The sequence below is a fragment of the Callospermophilus lateralis genome, chromosome 8, assembly GCF_048772815.1.
Source record: "Callospermophilus lateralis isolate mCalLat2 chromosome 8, mCalLat2.hap1, whole genome shotgun sequence".
NCBI classification, from domain to species: domain Eukaryota; kingdom Metazoa; phylum Chordata; class Mammalia; order Rodentia; family Sciuridae; genus Callospermophilus; species Callospermophilus lateralis.
The window spans coordinates 38,174,384-38,188,004 of record NC_135312.1 but is presented as its reverse complement, the minus strand read 5'-3'; positions in this window follow the sequence as shown (position 1 = coordinate 38,188,004).

Here is a 13,621-nt window from a genome sequence, read left to right as displayed (position 1 = left end):
TGTATCTCCTCCCACTAAAATACAGGCTCCCTGAAGAGATGGATCCTGTCTGCTCAGGCCACTGCTACATATCCTCTAGCACCTAGAAAGCCCAGGTACCATATTTACTTAGCCCTTGCTATGGCTTGGATGTGGTTTATTCCTCCAGGGCTCATAGATTGGAAGCTTGGTCCTCAGGGTGACTGTGTCAAAGAGGTGAAACCTTTAAAAGGGGGGTCTAGTAGGGGTGATGAGGTCATTATGAGTGCTGCCTTCAGAAGAGATTAAATTGTTATCATGGGACCCCAGTTAGTTCCCACAAGAATGAGTTTTATGGAACAGCGAACTTGACCCCTGAATTGATCTTTGACCTCTTTTCTCACTGGTGATCTTGCCCTCTCACGTGCACTCCAGTCAAGATGCCATCAGCCATGTTGTAAGGTAGCCCAGGAGGCCCAAGCAAGAGATCAAACCAATTTGGCCTGCCTGATCTTGGACTGTCAGCCTCCAAAATTATGAGCTAAACAAAGCTCTTTTCAGCCAGGTGCAGTGGCTCTCACCTGTAGTACCAATTACTCAGGAGACTGAAGCAGAAAGATTGCTGGAGTTAGCAGTCAAGAGCTAGCCTGGACAACATAGCCAGATCCTGTCTCAAAAATCAGAAATAAATAAATGAAGTCATTTTCTGTATAAAATATTCAGGATCAGATATGTCATTATACAACAGAAAATGGACTAATATCATTCTTCGATATTTATTAAATTATTTACTTTCGTGACTTCTGAAGGCCTTCTCCTTTCAAGATTCAAGGGGGGAAATGAATGGTAATGAGGTGGATTAGTTATTCTAATTTCAGCCAACATCCAAATTGATGGAATAAGGACTTTTTTCTTCCCATCTTGATTCAGCTCTGTAGTAAAACGGATATAATATTTAAGGTATAGGGTAACTGTTTAAATATTTGGCTTCCAGGGCTGAGGTTGTGGCTCAGCGGTAGAGCGCTTGCCTCACATGTTCAAGACCCTGGGTTCGATCCTCAGCACCACATAAAAATAAATAAGTGAAATAAAGGTATTGTGTCCAAATACAACTAAAAAATAATTATCAAAAAATAATAAATAAAAAATAAATAAAATAAATAAATAAAGATAATAAATAAATAAATATTTGGCTTCCATTTTATCACCATGAGTGCCACGTAGCCCAATAACCATTGATAGAGATAATGATCTCTGTCGTTCTGAATGCCAGAATTTGCAGCAATCCTGTCAAGGCCGTATCAGAGTCAATAGAGACTCACAGAAGACCTGTGTGAATCCAGGTGGAAAGTTCATGGTCAAAGTCATTTATTAAAACAATTTAGTACTTGTCATTGAGACTTCAGGGAACCCAAAAAATAGTACCCTATCCAAGTTCTGAACCATGTAAGTAATAGACCAAAAACGTAGGCACATGGAAATCAGAATATCATGTTTACTACAGTTATTATTGCAGAATGTGTCTTAGATTTAAGAGCCAACTGAATTTCCTAAAATTAAAACCAGAACCAGACAAACTTACCCATGGAAGACCAAAGAGACCCTGACTCTATAAGTCTCCATCATGGAACAAAAGAGGGGGACACAAGATCTTGTCAGGTGTATCATTTAAATTTTCATTGCTGTGGCCAATCAGAACAACTTAGAAGAAGAAAAGTTTGAGTTAAGATTTCAGAGGTTCAGTTTATGGTCAGCCAGCTCCATTGTTCAGGACCCAAGGTGAGGCAGAACATCATGGCAGAGGGTACAGCAGAGGAAAGCAACTCAGTTCATGGCAACCAGGAAGCAGAATATGACAAAGGCACCTGGGACAAAAATATAAACCCCAAAGGCACACCCCCAGTGACCTACTTCCTCCAACTTACAGTTACCACCCAGTAATTATTTCAAATTATTAACCCATAAAATGGACTAGGTGACAGCTCCCATAATCTAATAATTTCACTTCCTTCATTAACACAGGAACTTTGGGGACCACCTCATATCCAAATCATAAGAGCAAATACAAGAGTTTCCAAGAGGACCCAACAGGGAAGGGTCAGCCACACTACCCAGTTTCTCCTAAATTCACCAATTAGAAAAGTCATTGTATCCCCCAAGAATGGAGTAAAATCACAAAGAGTGTCAGGAGTGTCAGAGCCAGGGTTGTTCCTTCAAATGAAAAGGAAACCTCAAGAGTGACACTCTCTCTCCACTGGCAACAGTATTGCCCAATGAGCAACTGGACTACTCTTCAAGGAACTTAAGTTACAATTTTGCTTTATGAATTTGATGTTAATAGTCTCTTCCAGCTACCACCTTGTTTCAAAGTAAAAGTGGACGTGATAGAAGTTTGCCACTAGAAGTAAAACTTCAAGATAATCTGAAAAGAAAAAAAAAAGATAATCTGGTCAGCTGTTCTCCTTTTTCACAGATGATGAAATTGAGACCCAGAAGGATTGCACATTTTGTCCTACAACAAGAATCTAAGCAGGTCACCCGGAACCAGAACTGGAACCTCTATATTATCAGTCCAAAGCCTTTATCCAACCAATGGCCTGATTTTTAGCTTGCTGCCAAATTGACTGTTGTGTGACAAGATACAGCAGAAAGAAACCCTCCACTAATACGAAAATGTCTATTTCACAGCCAAGATTACAAGGTAGAGGTAAGAAAATGAGGTGTTCAAGGAGACAGAAATTATTTCTATAAATGATGTAAAATGAAGGCTTTATCAATTTTCTTTGTAACTTTCATGATTTGATACCTCCCATTGAAACAATATAAGTCCATGGTTCTGCACTGCCTAAGTCTCTCTGTTTAAGGAGAATTAGCTTTTTGTTCTCATGAAATTCAAGAGAACTAGAGAATTTTCCCTATAACTATGTTGAATTATTTATACATAGCTCAAACCTCCTGGTTTCTGTTTTTTAAGTGCAATCCAGCATTACTATGAATCATATTGCAGCTTTTTCTCAATGAATGATAGAAGAAATGAGTATTAGTTCAGAATCTCAGAGAAGAGGGAAATCTTATTTCAAGATCCTTTCACTTCCTATAATGCAATTATGCATAAAGGCTTTAAAAGGGAACACACATATGAATATCCAGAATCAAGGGGTTTGAATATTAAAATAAGGAATTTTTAGGCATAAATATATATATATATCATAATAATTGTAATGATTGTGATTTCATGTATCCATGGTTACTGCTGAAGGTATTCCATTTACTCGTGTATCACAATTTTTTCAAATATGAAAAGCTAGTGCTTGTTTTAAATTGTGGAAAGTTTTGATAGGTGCAGGCACTGCCTGTGGGGAAAAATAGACTGTTAAAATTTTCCTTATTGAGAACTACTTGCTTGTGTAACTGAACAAGTAGCAACTCTGCACCATGACCCACCCCACCCTCACCCCATGGGTTAGATGTGCACATGACTATGATGAGTGGAGCCTGCAATGCTTCTGTGTGCTTGCCTTTGGTTCCAGGGACGACAGGCCATTGTAGAGATGAATACACACTGAGGAAAGAAGGGACCATGGTTGCTAAGACAGCAAAAGCCATACGTAATAAGCTACAGGCATCACTCACAAATGCAGGTCATTTTATTATGGAAATGCACCATGGTGTGCTTTTTTATTGGAATGTAGGGAAATTATTGCAAATATCTACACAACCACCAAGTAATAGTCCTGTTTGCCTAGCAGCCTGAGTTATAAAAGGTATGACCTCTTGTGCATAAAGTTGGCCTAAAATGAATAATGCTTTAAAAAGATAAAGAGAAAAGTATGTGTGCATGTGTGTGTCTGTTTGTTGTTTTGTTTGTTTTAAGTTAACAGCCGCTTCAAAAAGAGTGCTTTTTCTCCTGGAAGAGTACAGATTTAGAGCCAGACTTCCACTCTTTGGGGACTTAAGATCAGTGTGGAGAAACCAAACTGTCTACAGGGCTAAATGTTTAGGTAGAAAGCCTAGAATGTTGCCTAATCATGAAAGAAGGAGTTTTTAGTTCTGAAGTAAAACTCATCTGTGTCTGTATTTCATAATATTTACAGCAGGGTTTTGACGTTCTGTTGATATCCGTATCCCCACACTCAGAACTGAGCCTGAGACCCAGTAAGTGCTGGGTAAATATCAGTCCCACCTTTATCAAAGCTACCAGTGTGATCTTGGACCAATCTTTTGACCTGTGTATGTTTTGGCCCCTTCAAGGGAAAATCAGGCATGAACAGATCCCTGGCTGCCTGGGAGGAGTACACAAGCACAGAGCATAGTACTTGGTGCTCAACTTCAGGTTTTTAAAAATTATTTATATGTGGATTTTAAATAATATTTTGCCTTTATGAAAGTATGTGAAAGCATCATAACAAATAATGTTCTCATTTCTGAAGCTAGTATTTTGATAATGTAGACCTCACAAGAAGAATAACTTTCTGAATTTTTAAGACTATGAACTTTAACCTAAACATTTAGTTTTTATTCTGATACACATCCATTTAATCATTGGGGGGTGGGGTGGGGGGTGGGCCAGGGATTGAACTCAGGCGTACTTTACCAGTGAGCTATATTCCCAGTCCTTTTTAGTTTTTATTTTGAAACAGGATCTTACTGAGTTGCTGAAGTTGGCCTCAAACATGTGGTCCTCCTGCCTCAGCCTCCTGAGTCATTGGGATTACGTTCATTGGCATTACAGTGTGCCATGGCACCTGATCACACCCACCTAATCTTGAAGATTTCAGTTTACTTTAGAATCAATCTACAATAAAAAATACTATTGTAACAGGTCAGAAAATCCTCATAGTTTCCAAAGACTAAAAATTCCTTCTTATTAGGAGAAAGAAAGAAAGAAAAGAAATATGTTATTAATCTGAACAAAACATCCAAAATTTAAAAGTTACTTAATACATTAAGAAATAAAGCTGTTTGCAATATGAATTGAGTTCAGCACTTCTCCAACTGAAAAACACGAGACATAGCTACAAAATCATATGGTCCCTCTTTGTGAGCAACAAAGATAAACTGTGACTAAATCATCATGTCTTAGTTTGTTTCAAGAGATATATTTATAAATACATATTGTGTTTGTTAATTTTTTAAGAAAAATATTAATTCTAGTTCAGTGTCCTAAATAATGAGGTTACATCCTCCCACCAGAAGATTCTAGGCCTAGGATTACCTTAGAGTGTCTATTACTTGATTCCACTTAAAACTTTGAAGATTCTATTCTCTTCTGTTCTGTTCTGCAGTACTGTTTACTGAACCCAGGGTACTCTACCACTGAACTATATACGCTCCAACCCTTTTTGTTTTTTATTTTGAGACTAGTTCTTGCTAAATTGCCTCAATTAGCCTCATACTTGGAAAGCTCCTGCCTCATTCTCTCAAAAATCTGGGATCAAAGGTGTACACCACTATGCCCAGCTAAAATTGGATTTTTAATTTTTAACTCCCAAACCACATTATATCCAGAAAAAGGTTTTTTTTAACTTTACTGATATTTACCAGTCCCTAAAACATGGGTTGGAACAGTTCTCAGTGTAGCATAAGGAAGAACTTAAGAATGGGTCCTAAGGACACTATACCAACATTCCAGAAAATCCAAGAAGCTGTGTGATTCTATCCAGCACCTCCTAGGCTCATGCTCCTTAACAACAAAAACAATAACAATTCTAGCTAGCACTTATATTACTACATGCTGCAAACTGTTTTAGTGGCTTTATGTACATATTTATCCTCATAATCATCCCACGTGATAGACTTACAAATATTATATCTACTTTACACAGTTGAGGAAACTGAGGCACAACAGAAGTACTGTACCCAAGATCACACAGTTAGTACATGGACAAACATAATCCAGATTTCATGTGTTTTACTGCCTCTTTACTCATGCACTGTAGCAGGCTTTTGGGTTAATTGGGTCAACCAATAAGGATCTAATGTGAGATATAATTCTGTTCTTCCAGATTTTATTCTTCTATATCCATTTTTTATGTAGAAGTAAATTACAGACATAATAATATCCCATCCCTAAATACTTCAGTATGCAGCTCAAAAATAAAAAATAAAAATAAGGACAGCCTAAAAAGCTCTTGTCTCAGTCAATATGGCTTCCCCCAGTCACTGAGCCCACTAATCCTCCCCACCCCTCCCCCCACAAATGGCAGTGGGGCTTCAGAGAAGCAGCTTGAGTGGACTAGAATGTGGGAGGTGAGAATAGGCCACAGCCACATGGAGTCACCAAACCAGTGCAGGCCTGAGGCACAGCAAGCCAGGGCTGAAGAGAGCCAGAGTCCACTGACCAGTCACCTCTCCTAGGCCCAGCCAGTGGGAGAAAATGTGAGAGGGCTCAGAGCCCCATGGAGATTTCAGGAAAGTTCAGACTCAAAGGCTAATCAATAGCATTAATATTTTTCAAGATTAGCATAAATTTGGACCAATAGCTTTGACCCAAAATCTATGTAAACTCCTAGACTAGCATGCTCAAGCAGCAACCTGCTATAGGGCCCCTTCTCACCCCATGAGAGTTCTGTTCCTTTCCTTCACACCTGAATAAATCCTACTTCTTTCATTCTTGATGTTCATCAGTTTGATTCTTCAAATTTATGAGACCAGAATTCACAAATAAATTGACAGTGTACGGCTGGGTTCTGCAGCAACACTGGAGAGCATGGCCACCCTAAACAGCTACAACACGCCACTCTAAGGCAGTAGAGAATCTGGCTTTGCCAGCTGTGACCTACAGAGCTGACACTGGCAGGCATCCCCTGCCTTGATTAGCTGCTGACACTAAAACGGGCTTGTTCAGCTGCAGAGGACTGCAATTGATGCAGACTCCACCTGCCATCAGAAGCAGAGAAACTTTGTCTTCTCTACCATGCCTAAGGAGCCATAATAGTAATCTTAATGTATTTTAATAGCATTTATGACTCAAGACATACTCTAGCTTCCATAATTATCCCCCAAGTAGGTTTTGCAGCTATTTAAACCCATTCGATTTAAGATTTTATCTGGGACAGTATAAAATCTGATGGTTGAGTCACATCAATTGCTTTTACCCTCAGTCTTATAATGCTAATTTGCTGAGTCCAGGTCAGTTACCCAGTGGCATGTCTCCCCTTCAGATATGCCTGGCTGCTTTGCCATGGGTCAGCCTGTCTCTATTTCTTCCACTTACTACCTATCTTTTAGATACTCTTCCTATACTTGGAAGGAAAATAAAGTAAATTTACAACTTACAAAGGAAAAACCTATGAAAGAATGGTTTTTGAACTTTGCTAAAATTATGTATATATATATATATATATATATATATAAATGAACTTTGCTAAAATTTTATATATATATATATATATATATATATATATATATATATATATATATATATATATATTCTCTGCAAAAGATACTATCAAGAGAATGAAAGGACAGCCACAGTTTGGAAGAAAATATTTGCAAAAGACATATCTGATTAAAGACTATGAAAAAACACTTTTAAAACTCAACAATAAGAAAACAACCCAATTAAAAATAGACCAAAGCAAGTAGAGTGTAGTTCAATGGTAAAGTGCATGCATAGCACTTTACCATTGGGTTCAATCTCCAGCACCATCCCCCCAAAAGAGACCAAAGATCCTGTCACATCACCAAAGAAGACATGCAGATGGCAAATAAGCACCAGAAAAGATGCTCAACCTTATATATAATTGGGGAATTGCAAATTAAAACAGTGAGATACTATTACACCATTGGAATGGACGAAATCCAGAACACTGACAACATCAAATTCTGACAAGGACATGAAGCAACAGGAACTCGCGTTCATTTCTGGTGAAAACACAAAATGGTGCAGCCACTTTGGAAGATAGTTTAGTGATTTTTTTGTGTGTGTGTGTGAAATTAAACATAATCTTACCGGTACTATCCAGCAATCCTGATTCTTTGTCTTTACTCAGAGCTGAGTTGAAAATTTATATCTACACAAAAACCTACATACAGATGTTCATAGCAACTTTACTCATAATTGTGAGAAAAACGAAAGTAGAAGCAACCAAGGTGTTTTTCAGTAGTGGTATAGATAAATAACTTTGGTCCATTAAGACAAAGGATTATTCAGTTCTCTCTCTCTCTCTCTTTCTCTCTCTCTCTCACACACACACACACACACACACACACACACCATGAAGCCATGAAAATACATGTTAGATACTTCAATGCATGTTGCTAAGCAAAAGAAGTCATTCCAAAAAGGCTACATACAGTAAGGTTGCAACTATGACATCCTGAAAAAGACAACCATGGTTACAGTTAAAAGATCAGTTGTTGCCAAGCGGGAAGAGACAGGATGGGATGAATAAGAGCACAGAAGACTTTTAGGGCAGCAAAACTCCTCGGTATGGTACTATCCTGGTGGATGCATGTCTTTAGACATTTGTCCAAACCCATAGAAAGGACAACACCAAGAGTGAATCCTAAAGTAAATTATTGTCTCTGAGTGATAATGATTTCTCAGTGTGGGGTTCATCAGTTTTACAAGTATACTGCCCCCGGTGGGGGATGCTGACGATGGGGGCAGGGCCTGTGCCTGTATTAGAGCATCTTGTTGAAAAGAGCCCAAGCTGGGAGAGGAACAGTCTTCCTAAAACTGTTCTATAAATAAAGTGTATTAAGAGCAAGACCATCATTTAAATTAAAAGAATACTAAAATAAGTCAAGGTTTGATTCTTGGGGGTTTTGGTGGGGGAAAATGAAGCAAATCTGTAGACTGGGACAGCAGCTTAGAAAGAAGTCTGTGGGGAGTTGGGGACAGGGAGTACCATGCACCTGTAATCCCAGCTACTCAGGATGCTGAGGCAGGATGAGCAACATAGTGAGAGCCCACCTAAAACAAAAGCAAAAAAAAAAAAAATCTCTAAAGACTAGGAATGATTAGAAACTAATGACTAAAGGAACATTTTTCAATTATCTTAGATTTAATTCATTAGATTTAATTCATTCATCGAGGTATGAATAACCACAAGTAATTGAGACTAAAAATATAACAGCCTAAATAATTTGCATTTTTTACAAGGACTAGGAAATGTAGAAGGAAGCTTTGTGAAAAATGGACGTCAATATGCAAAATAAGAATTTGGTATTTTTGTCTTCACAGCTTTATCACATTAGGTGGGACTTTCTGGTACAAATTCAGATTGGAGACTCCAATCTATTCACAAAGTGTACAGCAACAAGGCTTAGTTGCTTCAGCAACCAACAATATAAGACTGGTGAGTCACAAACACGATGTTCCTGCTAACTCACAGTCACGAAAGTCTTTTGAATCTTTGTTCCAAGACAACTCATTTGAATGTGCTTTAAATGCTCAGGAAATAGCCCTGAAAAGCCTTTGTTCAAGGTAGATGAATAAAAAATGTTTCCATGGCATTATTGAAATAGACTGGATAAATTTCAAGGTCCACCCAGCATTCATCAACTCACCAAATATTCTATGTACCTACCTTTGCCGCAAGCGTGAACGTGTTGCAGCTGTGAATTTTCTCTCACTTTATTACTGTTTAAGAAAGGTCATGTCCTTCTATTAAGTTACACTAGTTCAGAGCCCCCATCCACTCAGGAAATTCAGTCTCAAGAATTTGGAGGGGGGCAGCAATCCTCTTCTCTCTGGGGAAGGAGAAAGGATCTGGGGAATCTGGAACCATCTAGAAATTTCTAGAAAGTCCATTGATCCCTTCTGGACATTGTTGAAATGTTCATTTCCAAATCTTCATGGTCCCTTGAAAGCAAACCCCCAGCCTTAGGTCTTTCAAAGGCTGGGATGCAAAAGGCTTAGTGCACTTGCTCCCTCTGGGAACCATGCAGCTTTTCACCATGAGGTCCTAACAGACCATCTGTGGGAGGGAGGGAATGGTTGGTCCCCACTACTCCAGGACCTGCACACCTCTGCCCCCTTCCCAGTCTCTCAAAAAGCTTTCAGAACCTTTCCTTCAGGGTAGGACCCCTTCTTCCTCTCCCAGCTGGGGCTCTTTTCAGCAAGATGCTATATAGGGGCAGTGTTCCAGGTGCCCATTTCATGCTTCATTGCTGAACTCTGTTGACCCCAATGACTTAGTGCCAAAGTCATTAACCATCCTGGAAGTAAGGATACCCTTGGTGACTTTCTTGGAATGGGGAAGAGAGAATGCCTATCATTGCTTCAGGCTGCCAAAAGAGTACAAAACTTATATTAACACATTGATGTGGATTTCCAGTCACAAATGTGAAGGTGAGAAGACAGTCCCTGCTTTCCTCCACACAGCCATATCCTAGAATAGAGGCAAATAAAGAGGGCACTAAAATATAGACAGAAGGGACTTGTAGCCCAGGGGCTTTGGAGGAAGGGTGGGTTTCCCTGGAGTAACTTAAGAGCTCTCCCTACCTATGCAACAAACAGTTTCAAGCAATCATTCATATATGGGCATAGAGCAGGGCATTAATTGGAGCCAATGTCTGGCTCTGGAGCTCAATGGTTGCTTTCAATGAGACCTGCGGAGTAAGTGTGAGCTTGCCAAGGCAGAGTGCAGGTACCTGAAGGACAATGTGAAGGCAGTCTGGGAGGCACTCCAAAGAGGGAATTTGGTGTTGAACTTCCTGGAGCACCTACAACTAAAGCCCCAGCAACCCTTCCCACATGGACTGCAGGATACTGGAGCATATTCCCTTAATGCCAAGGAAAGCAAATTAAAAAAAAAAAAAATCTAGAAAATTTCTCTTTAAAAGCAAGTCTCACCCTAATCTTCAATTAGATTTTGATTAATAAGCTTCTCTTCTACAATGAAATTATGCCCTGCAAGGAACTAAATCTCACTTGCATTTACTCCCTGTGGTAATTTTCACCAGAAAAATCAAACTGCTTTTCTCCTACCCTCACCCTAGTTAGGTGGGGGGAAAGTTGCTCTAGAGAGAGGCTTGGGACAGACATGAGGACATGATGACAAGGTACACTTGGGATGAAGTAAAAAAAAAATCCTGCCACAAGATATTGGCATCTGCTTGACCACATAGCCTCTCTGCTACACCAGGAACATTATGGTTTTTGCATTCAAAGGTTTTGCATGCCAGAAGCTATGGAAAGCACTTCTGGAATATTAAAGTAGTAAATTTACCTTCAGGACGTAAGTGAAATAAAGTATAGACCTTGTCTCAATGAAGACTGGAGACACAAACAAATCAATGTACACTCATTTCCATATTTCAGACTTTCCCCAGTTGGACCAAAATTATGATCTTTGGGGCCTGCTGTGCCTCTTCCAGAGTCTGAACATCAAATCCAGAAGAAACTCCAGCAACCAGAGCTCCGGGCTGATGGTCCAAAACTTCAAGCTCAGCACTGGCAGCGTGCCTCACCTGAGAGCAGTGCCACTTCATCAGGGGAAGCAGAACCTGTGCTCCATCTTTGTGTGACACCTCATTTAAACCCGACTGTGCTGCTTTTGTGAAATTTGACGTTATTTATTCCTCAGAGAGGGAATGAGTGACTCACGAGATCCCGTGATTCACAGAGCCTCCTGCAGAGCTCACAGATGGCAAGTGGAGAGCTGAGAAGGGAAAAATGGCAGGAGGACAAGGGCTGCTCTCGCTGCTCCATGGATGTCCAAGAGGCCCCACCCACACACACTCTGAAAACACCCCGGCAGGAAACCAGCTAGAGACCCCTTGACGAAGCAGGAAAGAGGCAGCTGTGGGTGAGGTTGGGCGGAGTCGTGGTGTGCTTTGTTTAGGTACATCCCACCCCTCTCCCACTAGGCCTCTCTGTTCAGTCAGCCACTCTGCACAGCCCCATCTCCTTCCTCCCCCAAGCTGCTTGTCTGGTCCCCTCTGCCTCCCTTGCTACCCAGACACCTGTACCTGTCCCTTGTTGTGTATCAGTCTATGTTCCTCCTCTGCCCAGTGAGGATGCTGGACACACAATACATTGTAGAGATTAAGGGCATGCGCTAAGGAACCAGGCCACTGAGGTCTGAACCTGGAAATAACACTTCCCAGCTGCGACCTTGACCATGTAACTTAACTTTTTCTGTACCCCTTTTTCTTATCTGTAAATTTGGGGTGCTAGTTTGCATTTTTGGTGTTATTAAAAAGATCCCACAACTTGGGTTGGGGGTGTAGCTCAGAGGTAGAGTGCATGCTTAGCACAAGGCCCTGGGTTTGATCCCCAACACAATAACGACAACAAAAAGTCCCTGAAATTATTTTGGGAAGGAAGGAAGGAAGGAAGGAAGGAAGGAAGGAAGGAAGGAAAGGAGGAAGGACTAATAGAGTCTATAAACCTCATGGAATAAAGGGCCAGGTATCTTGCATTTGTTATTCTGTGCCTCATTCAATTTGTCCATCATCATTCATGAGCTAATAGAATGTGCCAGTCTCTGAAAAAGATTAACCCCTGCCCACAAGGAGCTCACCTCAAGAGGGAGTAACAGTGGTTCTAATGTAGTGTGATGACAGCTGAGCGACAGGAAGGTGGCATGTATCTGAAGCACATGGCTGTGGAGCTTGGGTTTAAATTCTAGTTTCCTTTCTGGCCATGTGACTAATAAGTCACTATCACAACTCATGAACTGCTGTGGGAAGCAGTTAAAAGATGAGGAGGGACCGGGAGAATGCTGCTATGGTTTGGATGTGGTTTGAGGGTCCCCCAAGGGCTTCTATGTTAGAAGTTCGATCCTCAGTGTGGTGATGATGGAAGGTGGTGTAACCTTAAGAGGTGGGACCTAGGAAGAAGTGGTCAGTCATTGAGAGCGCTGCATGCAGAAGGAAGTAAGGTCATTCTCATGAGAGCCCGATTAGTTCCCACCAGAGTGAATTGTTAAAAAAGAGAAAGCCTTACACCTGAATCCCTCTCTGGCTTCCTGTCTCATCATTATGATGCCAACCACCATTAGGCCTTCACCAGAGGCCAAACCAATGGGGCCACACAATCTTGGGTTTTCAGTCTTCAGAACTGAGATAAATATTTATATATTACCAAGTCTTAGATATTTTGTTATATAAGGACATAAAATTGACCAATACAGGTGCCTGGTACATAGTGCTTAATTCAGGTTATGACTCTTACATTTATATACATGTATATGCATAAAGAAACATATATTCAGACACAGAGACATATCAGATACCATTGCAAAGTGCCACCGGAATGCAGAAAGTGTGGAATTAAACTTGGGTCTGACAGGGTTTCCAAGAAAAGGTGACACCACCGTCCAATCTTTAAAGAGTGAATGACAGAGGGATGGAGAAGCTGGAAGTTTGGTTCAGGATGAATTACAGCCCATGCAAAAGCATGAAAGGAGAGAACAGCAGTCACTCAATAGGGCCCTTGGGAGGCCCTAAGATAGATATGTTGAAGAGGCAGGCAAGAGCTTAATCACACAGAATCCTGCTAATAAATTTGGACGTTGCCTGAGGACAATGTAGGGCAACAGAAAGAGTCAAAGCTGGAGCCTGCCATAATCCATTTAGCACTTCCTAAACTAGTCACTATTTTATATCATTAACCAGTAATAATCAGCTTTATAGTCATGATCCTTAATTCTTGTAGAATGCTGAATTAAAAATAACAAAGGCTCCATTCAGTGTAACTGATTTCTAG